This window comes from Passer domesticus, chromosome 5 (assembly GCF_036417665.1).
Source record: "Passer domesticus isolate bPasDom1 chromosome 5, bPasDom1.hap1, whole genome shotgun sequence".
Lineage (NCBI taxonomy): Eukaryota > Metazoa > Chordata > Aves > Passeriformes > Passeridae > Passer > Passer domesticus.
In genome coordinates this window covers 46103786-46110968 of record NC_087478.1, presented here as the reverse complement: position 1 = coordinate 46110968, position 7183 = coordinate 46103786, and the positions used below count along the sequence as shown (strand labels likewise).

The window sequence follows — 7183 nt, the reverse complement described above, 5'->3', positions numbered from 1 at the left end:
GGCCAAAGGACCAAGGTTTGCTTTCAGTAACAGAGCTTTCATACTCATTTACTCATGATTTACTGTTTAAGAAAACAAGACTGGGTTGTGAACACTGGTGCCAGTGTCACCTGCATATGCAAGGGAGGAACTGGACATGGTCTTCTTGCTCAGGGACATCTTCTGTCCTCCTTTTCTCCAAGTCAGCAGTGTGCTGGTGCTGTTGGTTGGCTTTTGAGTGAGCCACAGGACTCATCCCCCTCAGCCAGAGACTGTGAGAGTGTTTAGCTGCTGTATCTAAACTGTAGCATCTCCTTCATGTTAGAGCCAGTGTTCCTGTTGCCCTGTACCTCATAGTGGCCAGGCAAGCATTGTGAGATTGTCCCTGCTGGGCTGTGAGGTCTGTGTTTTCTGCAACACCTGAAGGTGTCCAGCCAAGGGGGAACCGTTCTTTTACATCTCTTGTTCACACTTGGGATTTAGGTCTGCAAGCTTTTCCTGCTGTTCAGACATTAACTAACTGAAAAACCTAGAGAAGGCAGCGAGGTAGGTGGTGCAGGGAAGGAATTTGTGCTGGAGTCAGAGGATAATATATATTTTAAGACTGCAGGGAAGCTGTAGGACATATGACCTTTAGTAATCCCTTTGCTTTCAGGCTCCTTTCCTCCCCATTGAGAGCCTCTCTCCACTGTTCCTCAGGGGATTTCAAGCATTGCTATTATATATAATTGCACAAAAAAAGGAGAACGCTCTGGCCCATGAAAGCAATAAGAGGGATAAACTAATTAATTCCAGGCCACAGAAGTGGAAAAGAAAGCAAATACTTGGCAATTAATCAGGGGCAGCTGAGCCCTTCTCTCCTATCAGATATGGCGGAAAGTGCTAATTGCAGAAGATAAGCCACACAGTGGGATGCATGAAACTGCCTCTGAACTGGGGACAAAAATAACACATTCAGCTGCCAGTACACAGAGGAGAAGGAGGGGGAGCAATGGGCACCCTCTATCACCGTCACCACAAGTTGTAGTGAGGGAACAGCACATTGTAAAGGGTCTGGGCTGCTCTAAAGGATTTGGGAAGAGCTGAGGAAACAAGGCAGTAGGGAACTGGATGGGAGATTTGACTGTGAAATAGTCCACCTCTCTGTGCATCACTCCTCTCATCTGTGAAATGGGATTTATGGTTCTGTCCCTGGGCTGGCTGTGACCAGGGCATGTGTGATGCTGAGAAGAGCTCATGAGAACCCTCATAAATCTCCCAGTATGTCTGGCTTCAGCAGGGGTCTGCAAGGCCAGCAGAGAAGCTGTGGCTCTCGGGGCAGGTAGCGTGGCAGCGAGTTTGGCAGGGCAGCAAGCATCAGGTAAGCATCAGGTTGGCTGCTGTGCTCGTGTTTGGCTTCACTGGCTTTGGCTTCTGGCTGAGAGACTTTCAAAGGGGATTTTCCAAGGTCTTTAATCACTTCAAAGTGAAGGTAGCATAGATGGCAGTGAGGTTTAGAGGTGCCAGTGCAGCACTAATTTCAAGCATTAGTGCTTGGGAAATTCTTATTATGCTCCACTCTGTAGGAGAAGCTTTCATATCTCCATGTTTCACATCCATGGAAGTGTTCAGGGCCAAGCTGGATGGAACCGGCAACCAACTTTGAGCAGCCTGGTTTAGTGGAATGTGTCCCTGCAATAGCAGGGGGTTGGAACTAGATGATCTCAAGCCAACCCTTCCAACACAAACCAGCCTGTTATTTTATGACCATGGGAAGACCAGGATGTTTCAGTGACGTGGAAGAACTCTTGGCTTGCTTCCTTCACACTTGTGCCTTTCCTCACTGTCATCTTGCTTGACCACTCTGTCCCTATTGGAGAATATAGGCTGCCTTCTCAGATGCAGGAGTTGATAGAGCATTTAAAAAGAGGTCAGTAGCTCTTTTGGGGAAGAGTTGTGGTTTGGGACCCCTGTATGCAGTGATGTTCAAGGCCTTCTATCTCCATCTCTTCCTACCTGAATGCCAAATGCTCAGGAACAGCCCCAGCGCTTCACTCGGAGGTCTGTTAGCAATCCTCACCTCTTTGATGTTCCTCACTTAGCACTCGGAGTCCAATTACGTACACAGACTAACAGGCATCATCACTTTGTTCCTTGGAGGATGCAAAGAAAAGCACAGCTCCCTAAATGTTATGGGTTGTTGTTGGTTTTCTTCTTCCAAGTGCTCAGATCCCCTGGGGGCAAGTCTTTTACATCAGGCCCGGAGGGGACTGATTACCAAATTGTTATGCATGCTTTATTCCTACCAGAGCCCATGAAAGTTGGACATGTGCAGCGATGCCTGGAATGGCAGAAGGCACTGTGGAAAACTACGTGTATAAACCCCCCTGATGGGAGTGTAAATCTGGAATAACTCCCTTTTAGCTTCACTAGCCACAGATTTACATCTGTGCTAACAGTAGCTTGGCCCTCCCCTATAATTCAAGGCATAAATTCCGTGTAAATAAGCTCCCTACTTGGGCAGCATGTTTTTGCCTCTTGCTTGGGGAACCGGGAGGGTCGGCACTGCTCGGGGCAGCTTTCCTGCCCTGCTACTGTCTGTGCCCGTGCGCAGAATCAAACATGATCTGGCAGCTGCTGCAGCAGCCCTTGTATTTTGCTGTCCTATCCCTCCTAGGATTTCAACACATTTGCATTCCTCCTGCTGAAGAAGAACTGCAGGCTTCTTCTGCATCAAACCTTCATTTAGGGGAGCAGAATTCATCAATATTTCATGCTGAAGGGGGAGACGAATATGTATATGTGCATATATACTCTTAGAGAAGGAAAAGGTTAGTGCAGTGAAAAGAAGCAGATAAAGCTGAGGAAGGAAGAAGGGAGGTTTAAAGGATCCATTCCTTCATTTTTGACCTCTCATTGGTTATGCATAATCCTAGGGAAGGAAAAATCCATGTGGCATTGAAGAATCCCTTCTTAATAATTCTTTTATTTGTAGACATCAGTACGGACAGTATTTCATGACAGCTGGGCAGAGACTGCAGATAGGTGAAGGGAGAAGGAGAGACAGAAAAAACAACACAGAGAGAACAAGAGACAGTGTGAGTGAGTAAAACACGTGCACACATGGACTGGGGGGATTTTCAGCAGCAAGGCTCCTGCTAAAGCCCTGCAGTCCTTACTCAGCATAATGTGGCTAGTCAAGTGAATACGATGCTTTTAAAAGTCTCTGGCAGCTCTTTTATTAAAAGCTTGACCGCGAGGCTGGGTTATAAATAATTTGATATTAAACACACATGTCAAAGAAAAGGGTGGTGAGGGAGGAAGATTGTTTTCAAGCCAAAGAATAATTATTCGGGTATATAATTTTAGCTCCAAGCTTCTTGGGGGATGAAGAGGCAGCACAGGGTGAAGGAATGGTAAAGAGTAATGGTTTCAATATCAGGCAAGACTACGTTGGTGCTGGCTGCAGCACAAGGTGGGGCTGCCAGCTGGCTGAGGTGCTCCCATGTACTGCACAGGCAGAGGCTCTGCTGCCTGTATTTTACAAAATGGGCTCAGAAATAAGTGTCAGGGCTTTCACTCACTGCCACAGAGCCTGTGTGTGCTGCGTACCTCTACCTACCCTGAATGCACACATACACACACACAGGGCTCATACCTGGGTCTACCCAGCACACATACACACACACCTGTCAATATGCTGCAGATGCTAAAGGAGACTCTTCCAGCCAGGACTGCGGATGCTGATGATCTGCATTGCAAAGGACAGGCTACAAGGGTTAAAAGTATCTCTTGGGGGGCAAATATTCCATGTGGAATTGTGGGGAAGGAGACAGACAGCAGGGACAATGAGCAGCCTTCAAAACCTGGTTGGAGGAGGGAGGAAGCATTGTGGGATACGCAGTGAGCCTCCACACTGGCATGCTCCAAGAGGGTTTCCTTGCACCTGCATGCAGGCAGCCCAGCTAACTCACTGACCCACCCCTTTGCCCCACAGGATGGGGTTACTTGAGCATGGCCCACACAGGGCCTTTCCTTCAGCTGGTTCAGTGTGCCATCACGCTCTCTCAGTGCTGCGTGGGGCTTCTTGCCAGGGACAGCACTCACCTGCAGGCTGCCCAGAGCCTCCCAGCTGTTTGCAGCAGCTGGTTGTCTTCTGCACAGCCCAAAGCGCCGGGTGCGCGGTTACCTTAGAAACTGCTTTTCCTCCTCGTCCTGCTGCTGTGCACGAGTTAAGTGATGGGTAACGCAGGAAGAATTCGGTCTTCTGCCTCCAACAGGAGAAAAGACCCAATGCTCTGCAGGCTGGTCTTATCCTTCTCTATAAAGATGCTCCTGGCTCTGCTGCCAGAGTGAAAAGTCCTCGTTTTCTGCCATAGCTTGGCCAAGGTGACTGTGGAAGACGAGGATAGGCTTAGACGTTTTTGGTTGCTTGGTACCATTGTGGATGCTCTTGTCTGTAAGGAAATTGTTTCTAACCTCAGGCACACATTTTTAACTAAAATGGGATCAATTTAATAAACAAACACTAAGCTTTATGTTAAATAAAGCTTAGTGACCTTCATATTCTTTACAATGTAGAAACACTTCTCTCTTGTCTTAGGGGTTTTGGACTGCTAGAATGGGATGAGGACTTGGATTTGCTCTTAGATGGGAATTCATAAATGTGGAGCTGGTAAGGTAATCAGTGTTTATGACCTTGGAACTGACAGGTTTTCTAACTCTGGGGCAATGATGAGTGTGGCAACAGATGTCTCCCTCTGAAACAGGCTGGTGGATCTCAGTCTGGTTTCCAGGTAGGAAGAATGGGATCATATAAAACTACCACTTAATAGCTAAATGCAGACTCAGCAGGAAATCAGGGACTGAAAAGCAATGAGCAGTTGATCAGTATTCCTCATTAGTTCTGAACAGAAGTCACCTTAGTCTTTTTAGAAGATGGATGAATAAGCAAAAACATCTCAAGCCCATCTTGTGTTCTACTGACATTCTTATTCCATAATTATCTGAGACTGATGATTAAAACAAAGTATTTATTTACTACCAGTTTTTAATTGTTTTTCTCTGGCTCATTCACCCATGGGATTGGGAATAGGTGTCCATGGATTCTGGGGAGCTGCAGGAAGAGGAGGGTGATGTCATTTTGCAGAGCACTTGATGCATATGGATCACACGTGGTAGGCAAATTGGAGGGTGGGGAGCCCAGTGCAGAGCTGTTTGTTTGTTGCAGGTTGGGATTTTATCTTTGTTTGCTTTGTGGGTGTTCCTCCCGCCCCCACCCTAGTCCCCTTGAGCAGATTTCAGCTTCTCCATCTTAGCTACATGTGGCTTCAATTACCCTGAGCGTTTGTGTGGCTCAGTGTTCAGGGAAAGGCTCCGGATCATTACTGTGAAATGTGTTTGATCTCCTCTCGCCTTTCCATTTGAAATGGAAATAACTGCTCTCGTTAGCTCCTCAGGTCCCCAAGTAATCGTCCCACCGGTTCCTTTGGCTCCTTCGGCAGACTCCCTCCTCCTCCACCACTCGGGAGAGCTAATGATTAGACTATTCCACCTTAGCAAGTGGTTTTTTTCCCTTTCTCCCAGTGTCATTTTGATCCGGATTTGATAATTTCTTGTTCTTCCTGCTGCCGGCAAGTTCCTCTTTTTAGTGGTCCCTGCTTTTACCTTCCTGACTCTCAGAGTTTGCTTGCCTTTTCATTACCCTCTCAGCAGAAACAGAATTTCCTCCCTTGCGACTCCTCAGGACTGTATGAAGAAACAAGAGATCTCCTGGGAATTCACTCTCCCGTCTTTTTACTTGGGTCTTCCCTTCACTGGCACAAATGGCTGAAGGTGGTCCTTTTTATGGGTTGGTTGGTTGCTTGGTTGGTCAGTCATCCTCTTCACTACCTTTTTGTCTTCCAGCCAGAAATTGTTTGGCAGACCAAATTACGGTATTAGTCCAGCTCAGGAGCATGGAGAGGATGTGATTGTGTGTTAATCTCTCCATTAAGGCAACCTTTCAAAAGAGGTCTCTTGCTACAACTGCAAGCCAAGGAAAGAGAAGGGAATGAGTTTGTGGTGCTGGAGAAGAAAAGCTTGACTTTCCCATCATAATTTTTAAAAAATCTAACTGTCACAGCATTTGAAAATGCCTAATGCAAAAAGGACCATCAGTTTCTCAGTTTCCATAGGGCACCCCAAAAGGAACGCTCTATCCCTCTAGTGTCATCTTCTTCCCAAATCATGAACACCTTCTTGCCTTTTCCTTTACTAGTGTCTTCTTCGCTTCCTTTCCCCTCACAGCTCTCCCCCATTAGGCTGCTGGACCTGCTTTCCGCAGTATCCTTGGCTCCCATGGCATGAGAGATCATCGGCTGGAGCACAGGCACTCCACAGCAGGTCCATGTGCAGGTTTTTCTCGGGCTGCACATCAGCATGGAGGAGCAGCAAAGGAGCTGCCTAAGGCACAAGAGCGCCTGCTGCAGCCCAAAAGCCCCATATTCATCTCCGCAGAACATAATTAACTCTGCTCATGAACACTCTCTTATCTGAAACACAGAAGAAAAATGAGCTGCGGCGAAGGGAGACGGGAGAGGGGAAAAAAAGGAAAAAAAAAAAAGAAGAAAAAATATCTCTCCTTGTTGACGTTTGGCAGCGTAGCAAGGCGGCAGATGGGCAGCCAGCATCCCATGGTCCTGGCAGGCACAGACCAGCCGACCCGTGCTGCATCCCCAGTTCTTGTTCACAGCCAGGCAGGGTCAGGCCCCCTGCTCCCCTCGGGGGATTGGAGACTGCTGATGCTCAGCGAGGCAGCCTGTGACTGACGCCTCCTTCCTGCTGTGAGGCCCTGGCAGCATGTAGCATCCTTCTCCTAATGTGGGAGATCATTGCTGCCTCCCTCCCCCTCCTCCCAACACAGCCTGTCTCTCCTAGAGGAGGGCTTCCCCCTTTCTCGGAAGATGGGGATGCTTACCTGTCTGAAGTATGTGTAAGGATCTGCACACCACAGTGCACATGGTGCAATATTCTTTCCTGACTCTGGCTGTTGAAAACAAGGCCCCACCAGCCATTTCCAGCAAACAATAAGTCTATTTTTGAAAGAATGTGGTAATTTGACTTCTTTTCCCGTGGCTCTGAATACGTTATCTTGCTGGTTTCCCTCTGAGCAGGTGTTCCCTCCTGTGTGGCAGCGGGATGTGCTGGTCCCTCCCTGCCGCAGGATGAGGATGGCAGGCCGGAG

The 7183-nt window shown here is 47.8% G+C and overlaps 1 long non-coding RNA gene across 1 annotated transcript; it reads left to right on the top strand.

Annotated features, from left to right (window-relative positions):
* Positions 1–391: 391 nt before the first annotated feature.
* Positions 392–5090, top strand: LOC135300495 (uncharacterized). The gene is made up of 4 exons (XR_010362331.1): positions 392–525; positions 2954–3056; positions 4671–4754; positions 5054–5090. It is a non-coding gene; the product is annotated as an uncharacterized LOC135300495 (long non-coding RNA).
* The last annotated feature ends 2093 nt before the right edge of the window (positions 5091–7183 follow it).